The sequence below is a fragment of the Panthera leo genome, chromosome C1 (genome assembly GCF_018350215.1).
Source record: "Panthera leo isolate Ple1 chromosome C1, P.leo_Ple1_pat1.1, whole genome shotgun sequence".
In the NCBI taxonomy this organism is placed as follows: domain Eukaryota; kingdom Metazoa; phylum Chordata; class Mammalia; order Carnivora; family Felidae; genus Panthera; species Panthera leo.
The window spans coordinates 166983540-166997053 of record NC_056686.1 but is presented as its reverse complement, the minus strand read 5'-3'; the positions used below and the strand labels follow the sequence as shown (position 1 = coordinate 166997053).

Below are 13514 nucleotides of genomic sequence, written 5' to 3'. Positions count from 1 at the left end.
TGGTTATAGTTATATTATTAAACACCAATATATTAAAAAGAAATTCATAAGATCTGCAGTATATTTCCACAAGACCCTTTGTCAGCATTAGTGAAAAAGCAATCATCGGCAACACTCTCACTTCAGATGCCTCCAGCAAAGGTTAAGGGTGTGTTATGTATCCAGGTACAAGGCCATTATGAAATGATGCCTTGAACTCTCTCTTCCCCAGTATAAACAAATGGAACATTTTATGGATGAAATTAAAGGATCATAGAAATATGACATTACATCCTGCATTTTTTCTTCTCTTTGGCAAACATCTGGGGATCCAGCCTTTTGTTTTGGGACACCTCTGACTATACCTAGCCAAGGGAACAAGGTTACTACCCCAGGGAAAGAAAGGACCTCATCTGGATGTCCAGACCTGGGTCTTATGGTAATTTTAAGGGATGGTCATAAAAGAGGTATCAATATTTAACTCGTGGGAAGAAAAGTGGAAAAAGACTCAGGATAAAAGCCCTGTTTAGAAATAGTGTCTTTTGACTAGGGATGTTTTCATCCTCATACCTCTTGAGAATCTAAGTTCCACAATAGTGACTAGAAGGTAAGTGGGTTTAATGGTAGCAAATACGGTTTCTGAAAGAATAAGTCAGTCTCCTCCCCCAAGAGTAAACTACATTTTTCTATCATTATTTCTTATTCCTTTCTTGTTTTGTTGCTTCCACACATAATACCAAAGGAAGAAATCAGTCCCTCTTTATCCCCACTTCATAAGTTGAATTTCTCTTTGTTTTTAGAATTTGATAAGCTAAAAAATCTCTTTCTCCTCTTCTTGCAGTGAGAATTTACCCTCCATTCTCAATCATTGGAAATTAGATCACTAGAAATCCAGAGGTTTCAGAGTAAATAATCTTGACAAAATAAGTTCATATCTGTTGAAACCTTCAGATCTTGTCAGTGGAGACCTTTCACCTTGCACCATTTTCCCATTGAGCACCAGAGGCACAATGATCTTGGCCTGTGGTATTTGAGTGCCTTTAAAAAGTGAGATTATAAAAGAGCTATTAGATGGATATGAAAGGAAAAAGAGACAATTCAATAATAGGTGGAGACTTCAATACTCAACTTTTAATAATGGATAGAATAGCTATGCAGAAGATTAACAAGGAAATAGAAGACTAGAACAACACTACAAATCAACCAGACTTAACAGATACCTATGTAATATTTCACCCAACAATGACAGAATATACATTCTTCTCAAGTGCATAAGGAAGATTCTTTAAGATAGATCACATGCTAGCCCACAAAACACACCTCAAAAACTTAAAAGGACAGAAATAATACAAAGTAGATTTTCCAATCAAAATGGGATGAAAGTAGAATAATAGAAAAAGATTAGAAAAATCCTCAAACATGTGAAAATTGAACAACACACTCCTGAATAATCAATGGTTCAATGAAGAAGTCAAATAAGGAACCAGAAAATATTTTGAGATGAATGAAAATAAAGACACAACATACAAATGATAGATGTATCTAAAGCAGTACTTAATGGGAAACTTATATCTGCAAACGCTTATATGTAGAAAGAAAGATCTCAAATAGTAAAGCTAAGCTTCCACCTTAAAACACTAGAAAAAGAAGAGCAAATTAAATCTAAAGGAAGAAAATAATAAGAATTATTTTATTAATAAAAAGTATAACAGGAATTAATGAAATAGAGAATGCAAAAACAATAGTGAAAAATCAATTTAAAAAAACCTGGTTCTTTATAAAGGTCAACAAGTTTGACAAACCTATGGATAGATTAACCAAGAAAAAATAGAGAAACTTAAAATACTAGAATCAGAAATAAAAGAGAGGATATTACTACCGAACTTAGAGGGGGAAAAAAAGTATTACAAAGGAATACTATGAACAACTGTACACTAATAAATTAGATAATTTTGATGAAATAAACTCTTTGGAAGACACAAACTATTGAATTGATTCAAGAAAAAACAATCTCAAAATATCTACAACAAGTGAAGGGAATGAATTATTAACCAAAACCTACCCAAAAAGGAAATCCAAGCCCAGATGGCTTCACTAGTGAATTATACCAAAGAATTAATAACAGCTCTACACAAACTTTTCCAAAAAATATAAGAGGATTAAACACTTCCCAACTCATTACCTTGTATTATCCTGATGCCAAAACCAAACAAAGACATCACAAGGAAAAAAACAAAAAACAAAAAAACTATGGACCAATATTTCTTAAAAATACAGATGCAAATATCCTCAACAAAATACTAGCAAATTGAATCCAGTAACATATTTTTTAAAAAATGATATTCCATGACCAAGTGGGATTTACTCCAGGAATGCCAGGTTAGTTTAACATCTGAAAATCAATTAATTTAATGCATCATATCAATAGAATGAAAAATTAAAATCACACAATTATCTCGATAAACACCAGAAAAGCATTTGACAAAATCCAGTAACTTTTCATAATAAAGCCACATGACAATGAAGGAATACGAGGAAACTTCCTCAACCTGGTAAAGGCCACCGTCAAAAAACATTATAGCTAACACCATACATAATGGTGAAAGACTAGATGCCCTACCCCTAAGATCAGGAACAAGACAAAAATGCTTTTTTCAGCACTTTTGTTCAACATTCTACTGGAGGTTCAAATTAGGACAATATAGGCAAGAAACAGAATACATCCAGATTGGAAAAGAAGAAGTAAAACTATATCCAAAGAAGGGCGCCCGGGGGGCTCAGTCCATTAAGCATTGGACTTCAGCTCAGGTCATGATCTTGCAGTTCGTGAGTTTGAGCCCGGCATCGGGCTCTGTGCTGACAGCTCAGAGCCTGGAGCTTACTTCAGATTCTGTGTCTCCCTCTCTCTCTTCCCCTTCCCAACTCACACTCTGTTTCTCTATCTCAAAAATAAACATTAAAAATAAATTTAAAAATAATAAATAAATAAAAACTATGTCCAAACACAGGTGCCATGATACTGTATAAAAGAAATCCTAGAGAATACACTAAAAAATTATTAAAACTAAAAAAAAAAATTAATTCAGCAAGTTTTCAGAATATAAGGACAATATACAAAAATCAATAGTATTTCTATGAACCAGCAATGAATAATCTCAATACAAAAATAAGAAAAACAGGGGCGCCTGGGTGGCGCAGTCGGTTAAGCGTCCGACTTCAGCCAGGTCACGATCTCGCGGTCCGTGAGTTCGAGCCCCGCGTCAGGCTCTGGGCTGATGGCTCGGAGCCTGGAGCCTGTTTCCGATTCTGTGTCTCCCTCTCTCTCTGCCCCTCCCCCGTTCATGCTCTGTCTCTCTCTGTCCCAAAAATAAATAAAAAAAAACGTTGAAAAAAAAAAAAATTAAAAAAAAAAAAAAATAAGAAAAACATAATTTTTACAATAGCATCAAAATGAATAAAACACTTAGGAACAAACTCAACAAAAGAAGTGCAAAACTCATAGGGCACCTGGGTGGCTCAGTCATTTAAGCATCTAACTTCAGCTCAGGTCATGATCTCACCATTAGTGAGTTCGAGCCCCATGTAGGGCTCTCTGCTGACAGCTCAGAGTCTGGAGTCTGCTTCAGATCCTGTATCTCCCTCTTTCTATGCCCTTCCCCCACTCATGCTCTGTCTCTCTCAAAAATAAACATTAATTTTAAAAAAAAGTGCAAAACTCATACTTTGAAATTTACAAAATACTGTTGAAGGAAATTAAGGAAAATCTAAGCAAATGGAAAAAACATCCATGAGCGTGGGTTGGAAGACTTAACATGGCAATACTCCTCAAACTGATCTACAGATTCAACAGAATGCCTATGAGAAATTCCATCTGACTTATTTGTAGAAATTCACAGGCTGATTGTAAAATTTATATGTAATTACATAGGACCCAGAATAGACAAAACAATCTTGAAAAAGAGTAACAAAGTAGGAGTACTTATATTTCCTGATTTTAAACTTGCTACAAGTCATTGGTAATCAAAACTGTGTGGTACTCACAAAAGTATAAACATATAAATGAATGGAATAGAACTGAGTCAAGAAATAAAATCATATGTCTATGGCCAACTTAGTTTTTGACAAGGGTGCCAAAACCATTTAATAGGGAGTATTTCAACAGATGGAGGTGGAATTACTGAAGAGCTATGTGTAAAAGATTGAAGCTGGACCTTTGCCCCATGATACACAAAAATTAACTCAAAATAGATCAAAGGCATAATTGTAAAACTATAAAACTCAAAAAAAAGCAAAGGATATGTTCCCTTGGATTTGAAAAAGATTCTCAGATATGACATCACAAGCACAAGCGACAAAAGAAAAATAGATACCTGAATTTCAGCAAAATCAGAAATGTTTGTGCTTCCAAGGATACCACTGAGAAAGTGAAAAGCCAACCCACAAAATGGAGACAAAATAAATCACATTCCTGATAAGAGACTTGTATCCAAAGTATACAAAGAACTTTTACAACTCAGTACTAGAGAGACACATAAGCCATTTTTTTAAAAAGAGGTGAAATATTTAAATGAACGTTTTTCCAAGGAAGATATCGAAGTGGGCACCAACCACATAAAAAGATATTCAACACCATTAGTCATCACAGAAATGTAAATTAAAACCACGGCATACCACTTTGTACCTACTAGGACATTAGAATCAAAAGCCAGATAATAACAAATGTTGACAAGAACGTGAAAAAAATCTGAACTTTCCTACACTGCTGGTAAGAATGTAAAATGGTGCAGCCACTTTTCAATAGCAATTTCTCAAACATTTAAATGTAGAGTTTAAATAAGTTACCATATGATCTACTAATTCCACTTCTTATATATACCCAAAAGAACTGAAAGTAGGCATTCAAATAAATAGTTGTACACAAATAATTAAGCAACACTGTTTACAACAGGCAAGAGGCGGAAATAACCCACATGTCCAACTGATGAATGGATAAATAATATATGGTATATCCATACAATGGAAATATTATTCAACCATAATAATTAATAGATTATTGATACATGCTCCAGCATGAATAAACCTTGAACACATTATGCTAAGTAAAAGAAGCCAGTAACAGAAGACTAAATGTTAATTATTCCATTTATATAAAATATCCAGAATTAACAAATCAATAGAGCTAAAAAGCAGATTAGTGGGTGCCTAGGGATGGGCAGGGAGTAAAGAGAAACAAGTAGGGATGGTAATACTAAAGTGAATAGGGTTTCTTTTTGAGGTCATGAAAATGTTCTAAAATCTACTGTTGTAATGGTAGGAGTCATTTGTGAATGTACTAAAACCCTTTGAACTGCACATTGTAATGGCACAATTGTACGGTATGTGAATGATCTCTCAGTTAAGATCCTTTTTAAAAAGCATTGTTCTGAGGGCGCCTGGGTGGCTCCATCTGTTAAGGGTCGAACTTTGGCTCAGGTCATGATGCTCCAGTTTGTGAGTTTGAGCCCTGCATCAGGCTCTCTGCTGTCAGTGCAGCAGACAGATCCTCTGTTTCCCTCTCTCTCTGCCCCTACCCCACTCTCATGCATGCTTGCTCTCTCTCTCTCTCTGTCCCTCTCAAAAATAAACCTTAAAAAAAAAACAGTATTCTAGTTTGAAAACTAAAGTTATTGACTCCCAACATAAAATAATTAAAAGTCTACAAAATAAATGTGATGTTTATTTCATTGATCATTAAATTTAATATTAATAACAATTTAAGTTACCCAGTACAATTTGTAGATTAGATTGTCTCATTTCAAAATAATTCTCTAGTAAGCATTATTATTCTTTAGAAATCAGAACCAAACACAAATAATTTAAACAACAAAACTATAAAAAGCATTTACATCTTGTTCACTGTGCAGAAATTATACTTAATGAGACGTGAGTACACTTATGAGTTCTTCGTAAAATATAAAACACAATTTTCAAGAGCTAAGTGTTGCACACTAACAAACTCTTAAAATGTCCCTGCTTTTACATGTCTTTCCCCACAGGCACATGCCCAGACATTGTGTTTGTCAGTAAAAAAGCCTTACTATTGCAATGTCATTCCTCTTGACTCAACACATTCTTTTCCAGGGACTCTTGGCCCCAGCTTTCTCCTCAGGTTTTGATCATTAATTCTTTTTTGTCATCTTTCAGCACACCAAGGCTTATGCTTTCAAGTAAGAAATATGGAAAATGTGAACTGATAAACCTATAACATGGACTGAACAGATAAAGCACTACAGTATGGATTAGCTCATTTTCATGCAAATGTCTTTATTAAGAGAAAATGTCTTTGTGTCAAGAAAGAAGGGTTAAAAGCGCTACTCTATAAATACCTGAAGTGAAATTCATACAGTACATAAAATTATTCCTCTTGAAATAAAATTATAGCTATTAAGTATTTTAAATGTGGCCAATCATCAAGATAGAAAGCTTAGAGACACTTTGGAGATAGATTATCCTAGGTTTGGATCTCTTGTCTTTCATTAACTGGTTGGATGATCTTGAGCCAGTTGCCCAAATTCAGTTCTCTTATTTTTATAAAAGAGAGTAATAAATTATGCATACATCATAACATTATAAGGAAAAAAAAGGACTATGCCTAGCAAAAGTAGGTATTCAAAAATTTTTCCTATCTTAATATTCTATAAAATAGTGATATCCATAATGGCACCACTGGCCATTCAAGAAATGTTGATTCCTAACAGGAATGCTTGATTCCTAACAGCTAAAAAGATTGATTCTGTTTGTTCTAAATACACACAGGTAGATCAGACACTGTCGGTAGACGACAAATACATCTTCTCCCTACTGCTTCATACTCCTTAACCTTTTATAATATCTAATAAAATAGTTCCCAAAGAGCTTCCTGTGAAAACTGAGGAGTATAGACTCCAGAACAGGGCAATCACTGGAGCACATGTGATAATTAATAGGCAACAGGCACTCAAGTTTACCGACAGTAAAATAATTGGTCATCCCTCCCTCTTTGGTGTAGCACTGCATCTACAGACTATCTTACATCATAGGGATGTCATGAAGAACCAAAGACCTAATAGAAACTCATGAGATGATTATAGGCACCAAATGCCTACTGAATTAATGAAAGATAAATAAAGCACAAAAGAAGTAAAGGAAGGGAAGGAACGAAGGAAAGACAAAGTTATCCTCAACTGTAGAATAAAGAAAAAGCAACTCAAGTAAGGTCAAGAAAACATGTTAAATAGAATACTTGAGAGAAGCCTTCTAAATGTTTCTAAATATCTGACGTGATTTTCTTTCTTTCAACTTGCATTTCTTTCTATTCTTCACTTTCCTTCACAAATCAATTCTTGTGAAACTGTCCTGTACCTATAATGGAAGGGCACACACATAGTGATAGAAATTTTCTAATGAACTATGGCTCAGAAGATAGATTCTGACCTTTTCATACACCTTCCCTGGATCCTTTCAAAGTTAAGCTTAAAAGAACTGGAGTCAGGAAGAGTTGGGGATTGATTTAGTTAAGTCAATTTCTAAAGCGGTCTGGAAATGAACCATATGGATGAGAACGGGATTTACTTGTTTGTGTTTATATTTTCTCTTTGGAAAAATAAGACCATATATTTCCTACTAGTGGAGGAAGGAAAGAGATCATTTTGAAAGTGTCTTTATGGTCAAAATGATTTATGAAACAAACGGTGGTGTATCTTCAATTAATATAACAAAATCTAAACAAAGAGTTGAAAAACCACATAGTATTTTTAAAGTTTTTAAAATTGTGATTAAAACTACATAACATAAAATTTACCATCTTGGAGAGTGTGGCCAGGTGGCTCAGACCAAGCAGGGTTTTCCTTACCAGCGGATTGAGTAGAACGCACTGCCAGTCTTGTAGTCCATTCACCATGGCTTCTTCTGATATCCCCGTGAAAGAACTGGAGAAGTATGCCTCAGGCCAGGCTTTTAAGCTGATTCTCAGCCCTCAGTCAAATGAATCTGTCCCAGAATTCCCCCTTTCCCCTTCAAATAAGGATCTTTCCCTGGAGGAAATTCAGAAGAAATTAGAAGCTGCAGAAGAAAAACACAAGTCCCAAGAAGCCGAAGTCTTGAAGCAGCTTACCAAGGAACGAGAACATGAAAAAGTGCTTCAGAAAGAAACAGCAGAGAACAACTTTGGTAAAATGGCAGAAGAAAAGCTGACCCACAAAATGGATGCCAATAAACAGATCAAGAGCCACAAATGGCTGCCAAACTGGAGCATTTGCGAGAGAAGGGCAAGCACATGAAGAAATGTGAAGTGTGCAAGAACAAAGACTCCATAGATCCTGCTGATGAAACTGAAGCTGACTAATTTGTTCTGAGAACTGACTTTCTCCTCTTCCCTTTCCCAAATATCCAAAGACTGTACTGGCCAGTGTCATTTCATTTTTGCCGTCCTGACAAATATTCTAGAAGCTAATGTAGGACTATATAGGTAGATCTAGATTGTATGTTGTTGTTTTAGAGGCTAACGGGTAAAGACTCTTCTCCTAAAGTGTTTCTCATGTAGCTATTTTTCTTGTTGTATCTTTTCTATTTCAGTACACTTGCTGGGTTAATGGCTAGTACAGTACTGGCTCTGTAAAAAAACATGTTTGTGAAAAGAGTATATAGTGGCTTCTTTCAAACTGTTAGATGTTACATCTGTTCACATTTAAATCCCAATTCTGTCCTGATCTTACCAGATGCTCCTGTACTTAACTGGCTAATAAAACTGCATAGTGCTATTGAAAAAAAAATTACCATCTTAACCATTTTAAAATTTACAGTTCAACAGTGTTAGGTATATTCATATTATTGTGAAACAGATATTTGGAACCTTTTCATCTTGCAAATCTGAAACTCTATAATCATTAAACAACTTCTATTTCCCCCACCCCAACCCCTGATAACCACCAGTGTGCTTTCTATAAATTTTATTATTTTAGATACCTCATATAAAAGGAACCATATGGTATCTGTCTTTTTGTGACTGGCTCATTTCACTTGACATAATGTCTTTAAGGTCCAATCATGCTGTAGCATGTGAAAAAATGTAAAAAGGATCCCCCTCCTTTTTAAGGGTGAATAATATTCCATTGTATGTATATATCACCTCTTGTTGATCCACTCACCTGCTGATAAACATTTGGGTTGCTTCCACTCTTAGGTATTGTGAATAGTGCTACCATGAACATGGATATGCAAATATCTCTGAGTCCCTGTTTTCAATTCTTTTGGATATATCCCCCAAAGTAGGATTATTGGACCATATGGTACTTCTATTTTTAAACTTTTGAGGAACTACCATACTGTTTTCCATAGCAATTGCATCATTTTACAATCCCACCAACAGTGTACAAGGTTCCAATTTCTCCACATACTCACCAACACTTATTATTCTCTGTCTTGTTTTTAAATGTTTATTTATTTACGTTGAGGGTGGGGGGAGAAAGAGAATCCCAAGTAGGCTCCACACAGCGCAGAGTCCAATGCAGGGCCTGATCCCACAAACTGTGATATTCTGACCTGAGCCAAAATCAAGAGTTGGACGCTTAACTGAGCCACCCAAGCACCCTATCTGTGTTTTTATTTTTAATAGTAGACATGCTAATGGTTGTAAGGTAATATCTCATTGTGGTTCTGATTTGCATTTTTCAGATGATTACTAATGTTGAGCATCTTTTCGTATGCTTGTGGGCCATTTGTATATCTTCCTTGGATAAATGTCTATTCAAAGCCTTTTTTTAATTTTTAACTTTTAATTTTTAATCAGATTATTTGATTTTTTGTTGTTGAGTTGCAGCAGTTCTTTATTTATTCTGGTATTAATCACTTATCAGATATAGCTTACAAATATCTTCTCCTATTCTGTAGCTTTTCTGTGCTTTTGATGTTGTATTCCAAGAAATCATTGCCAAGTTCAACGTGATGAAGTTTTTGCTCTTTGTTTTCTCCTAGGAGTTTTATAGTTTTAGGTCTTGTCTTTATGTCATTAATCCAGTTTAATTTTTGAATACAGTAAAAGATAAGGTCCAATTTAATTCCTTTGCATATATATGCCCGCTTTTACCAAAAATATTTGTGGAAGAGATTATCTTTTCATATTGAATAGTCTTGGCACCCTTGTCAAAGAACATTTGGCTATATATGTGATGGTTTATTTGGGGGCTCTCTACTTTATTCCACTAATCTATTTGTCTGTCTTTATACTAATGCCACACTGTTTTGATTACTGTGACTTTGTGGTATGTTTTAAAGTCAAGAAGTGTGAGTCATCCAACTTTGTTTTTTTTATTACAAAATTGTTTTGACTATTCAAAGTCCCTTAAGAATCCATAAAAATTTTAGGATGAATTTTTCTATTTCTTCAAAAAGTGCTGTTGGAGGGGCACCTGGATGGCTCAGTTGGTTAAGCATCTGACTCTGGATTTTGGCTCAGGTAGATCTCACGGTTTGTGAGTTCAAGCCCTTCATCTAGCTCTGCACTGATAGCGCAGAACCTGCTTGGGATTCTCTCTCTCTCTGATCCTCCCCTGCTCATGCTCACTCTCTCTCTATTTCAAAATAAATGAATAAACTTTTAAAAAAAAGACTTTAAAAAATTCTGTTGGAATTTTGATAGAGACTGCATTGAACCTGTAGATTACTTTTGGTAGTATGGACATGTTAACAACATTAAGTCTTCCACTCTACAAAAACTTGAGGTGTATTTCCATTTATTTGTCTTCTCTTAAATTTCTTTTAGCAATGTTTTGTGGTTTTTACTGAATAAGTCTTCCACCTCCTTGGTTAAATTTATTCCTAAGTATTTTATTACATTTGATACTACTGTAAATATCGTTTTCTTATGTTACTCTTGTGGATAGTATATTGTTTCATCTGATAGGTTTTTATAAATAATTTGCCATTAGCTTCCCCTCTCCTTGTTAAGATTCTTTTCTATGGTAGGTGCATATAGTCATGAGGCAGAATGGATGTCAGGGTCTGTGTTCCTCTGATGTACACCCATTTCATTGTCAGCCTCTTCCCTGCTTCCAACCATGGTACCTTCAATACTTTAGGAGACCAGAATCAAAATGGAGAGTCAATGAGATGGGTGACAGAGGAGGCTCCTGAGCTTCCCTCCTCCCCACAGATATACCAAATATGCAGCTATACATGGAGCAATTTCCTGTGAAAAAATACAGAAACTAGTCGAGTTACTCCTACACACTGGGCAAATGAGAAAATAACATTGAAAGGAGCCTGGATGGCTCAATCAGTTAAGTGTGTCCGGCTTCGGCTCAGGTCATGATTTCGTGGTCTGTGGATTTGAGCCCTGCATCAGGTTCTATGCTGACAGCTCAGAGCCTGGAGCCTACTTCAGATTCTGTACGTGTGTGTGTGTATGTGTGTGTGTGTGTGTGTGTGTGTGTGTGTGTGTGTGTATGTCTGTCTGTCCCTCCCACACTCATGCTCACTCTCTCTCTCTCATAATAATAAATAAACATTAAAAAAAGGAAAAAAAGGAAATATATTGAAATGGGTAGGAAAGGCTGAGACACACTTTTGCCATAAAACCCACACCTAGTACAGCACTATGCAATAAGAATGGAACACCCAACAGCCAACTTCTCCCTCTGGAGCAAAGGGGGTTGGGATTCTACCTCTAACACTCCAACTTTTAAGACTCCCACCTGTGAGACAGGCTCCCAAACACCTTGTTCTGAAAGCCAATAGGACTTTCATCCATGAGATTCACAAGACTGTATCAAACAGAAAAACAGTTCTTAACTGGCTATCCCCACCAAGGCTCAGCACAGTGAGAACAGACAAAAAATACCCATCTCCCATTCATTCCCTGAAAAGAGTTTATCTACACATATCAAAAGCTGCTGCCTAAAGGTCAGGCTTCTAATTTAGCAGGCATCCAGGGGCTCTGATCCTCCCTCAGAGACTAGGAAAGTTGGCAAACATTTCCCCCATCTTCTCCCTCCACTCACTCCAAGTCACTAGTATTTCCCTGAAAGAAGCTTGTACATACATCTATACCCCATTTTTTTGCAGCCGCTGACCAAGGGATGGGTCTCTGGATTGTCTGGCTCTGACAGCCAATGGAGTTTCCATTCATGAGCCCCACAGGGATACAGCAAACAAAGAAGTAATTTTTTTTTAATGTTATTTTTGAGAGAGAGAGAAAGAGCACATGCATGCAGGGGAGGGGCAGAGAGAGCGGGAGACAGACAACCTCAAGCAGGCTCCACACTGTCAGCACAGATCCTGACACGGGGCTAGAACTCAGGAACCCATGAGATCATGACCTGGGCCAAGATCAAGAGTTGAACGCTTAACTGAATGAGCTTCAAGGCACCCTCAAAGAAGCAATTCTTAATGGGCTATCACCCCAGAGCTCAACACAGAGAGAGCAGGCAAAAATACCCTTCTTCCAGTCTATGAGAGGGATTTATTTGCATACTTTAAAAGCTGCTGCCTGAGGGCCAGGTTTCTAATTTAGCATGCATCTAGTGGCTGGCAGCCATCATCTCCAGACACCGGGAAGACCAACAGATACCTCCCTGTTTTCTCCCTCCAGCCTGCTCCAAGTCACCAGTATTTCCCTGGAAGAAGCTTGTACACATGTCTGCACTCCAACTTTTACAGCTGCCACTCAAGGGACAGATTTGCAAATCACCTGGCTCTCATAGCAGCCAGTCCCACAGGATTATAGGAAACAAAGAAGAGTTCTTATTCGGCTATCCCTCCAGGGCTCAATACAGAAGAAGCAGGTGAAAATGCTCCTCTCCAAGTCTTTCCTTGAAAAGGATCTAGCTTCTTAAAAACTAATGAATGAGCGGGGGGGGGGGGGGGGGGGGGGGGGGGGGGGGGGGGGGGGGGGCAGGGGAAGGGGGGATTGGTTTTTGTTTTTAATGTTTATTTATTGTTGAGAGAGACAGAGACAGAGTGCAAGTGGGGGACGAACAGAGAGAGAGGGAGACACAGAATCTGAAGCAGGCTCCAGACTCTGAGCTGTCAGCACAGAGCCTGATGCAGGGCTCGAACCCAAGAACTGTGAGATTATGACCTGAGCCAAAGTCTGACGCTTAACCTACTGAGCCACCCAGTTGCCCCACAACTCAAGCTTCTAACTTTAATACATATCTAGGGCCTGACTATGACATAAGTACATACTTTCCCAGCTTCTGCCTGACGTTCCAGCTTCTAATCAATCTACATCTAGGTGCCAACTGTAATCCTCCCTTTTGGAACACTGACAAGACTTAACTACCAGGAGCCACTAAAACAAAACAGGCATCTTGGTCAATCACAGAAGTCCGAGAGAAAGTCAAGAGCTTGGCCGGGTTGATTAACAAGTTTGATCTCCTACATGAGATATTATGTCAAGAGGAAAGAGGTGGCTATTTTATACAATATACAGAAACCAACAAAGTTAGGAAAATGAAGAAACAGAGAAATACTTACCAAACAGTAGAATAAGATAAAACTCCAGAAAGGGACCTTAAATA

At 36.9% G+C, this 13514-nt stretch overlaps 1 pseudogene; it reads left to right on the top strand.

Annotated features, from left to right (window-relative positions):
* The first annotated feature begins 7895 nt into the window (after window positions 1–7895).
* On the top strand, window positions 7896–8341 carry LOC122227967 (annotated as a pseudogene).
* Window positions 8342–13514: the final 5173 nt, after the last annotated feature.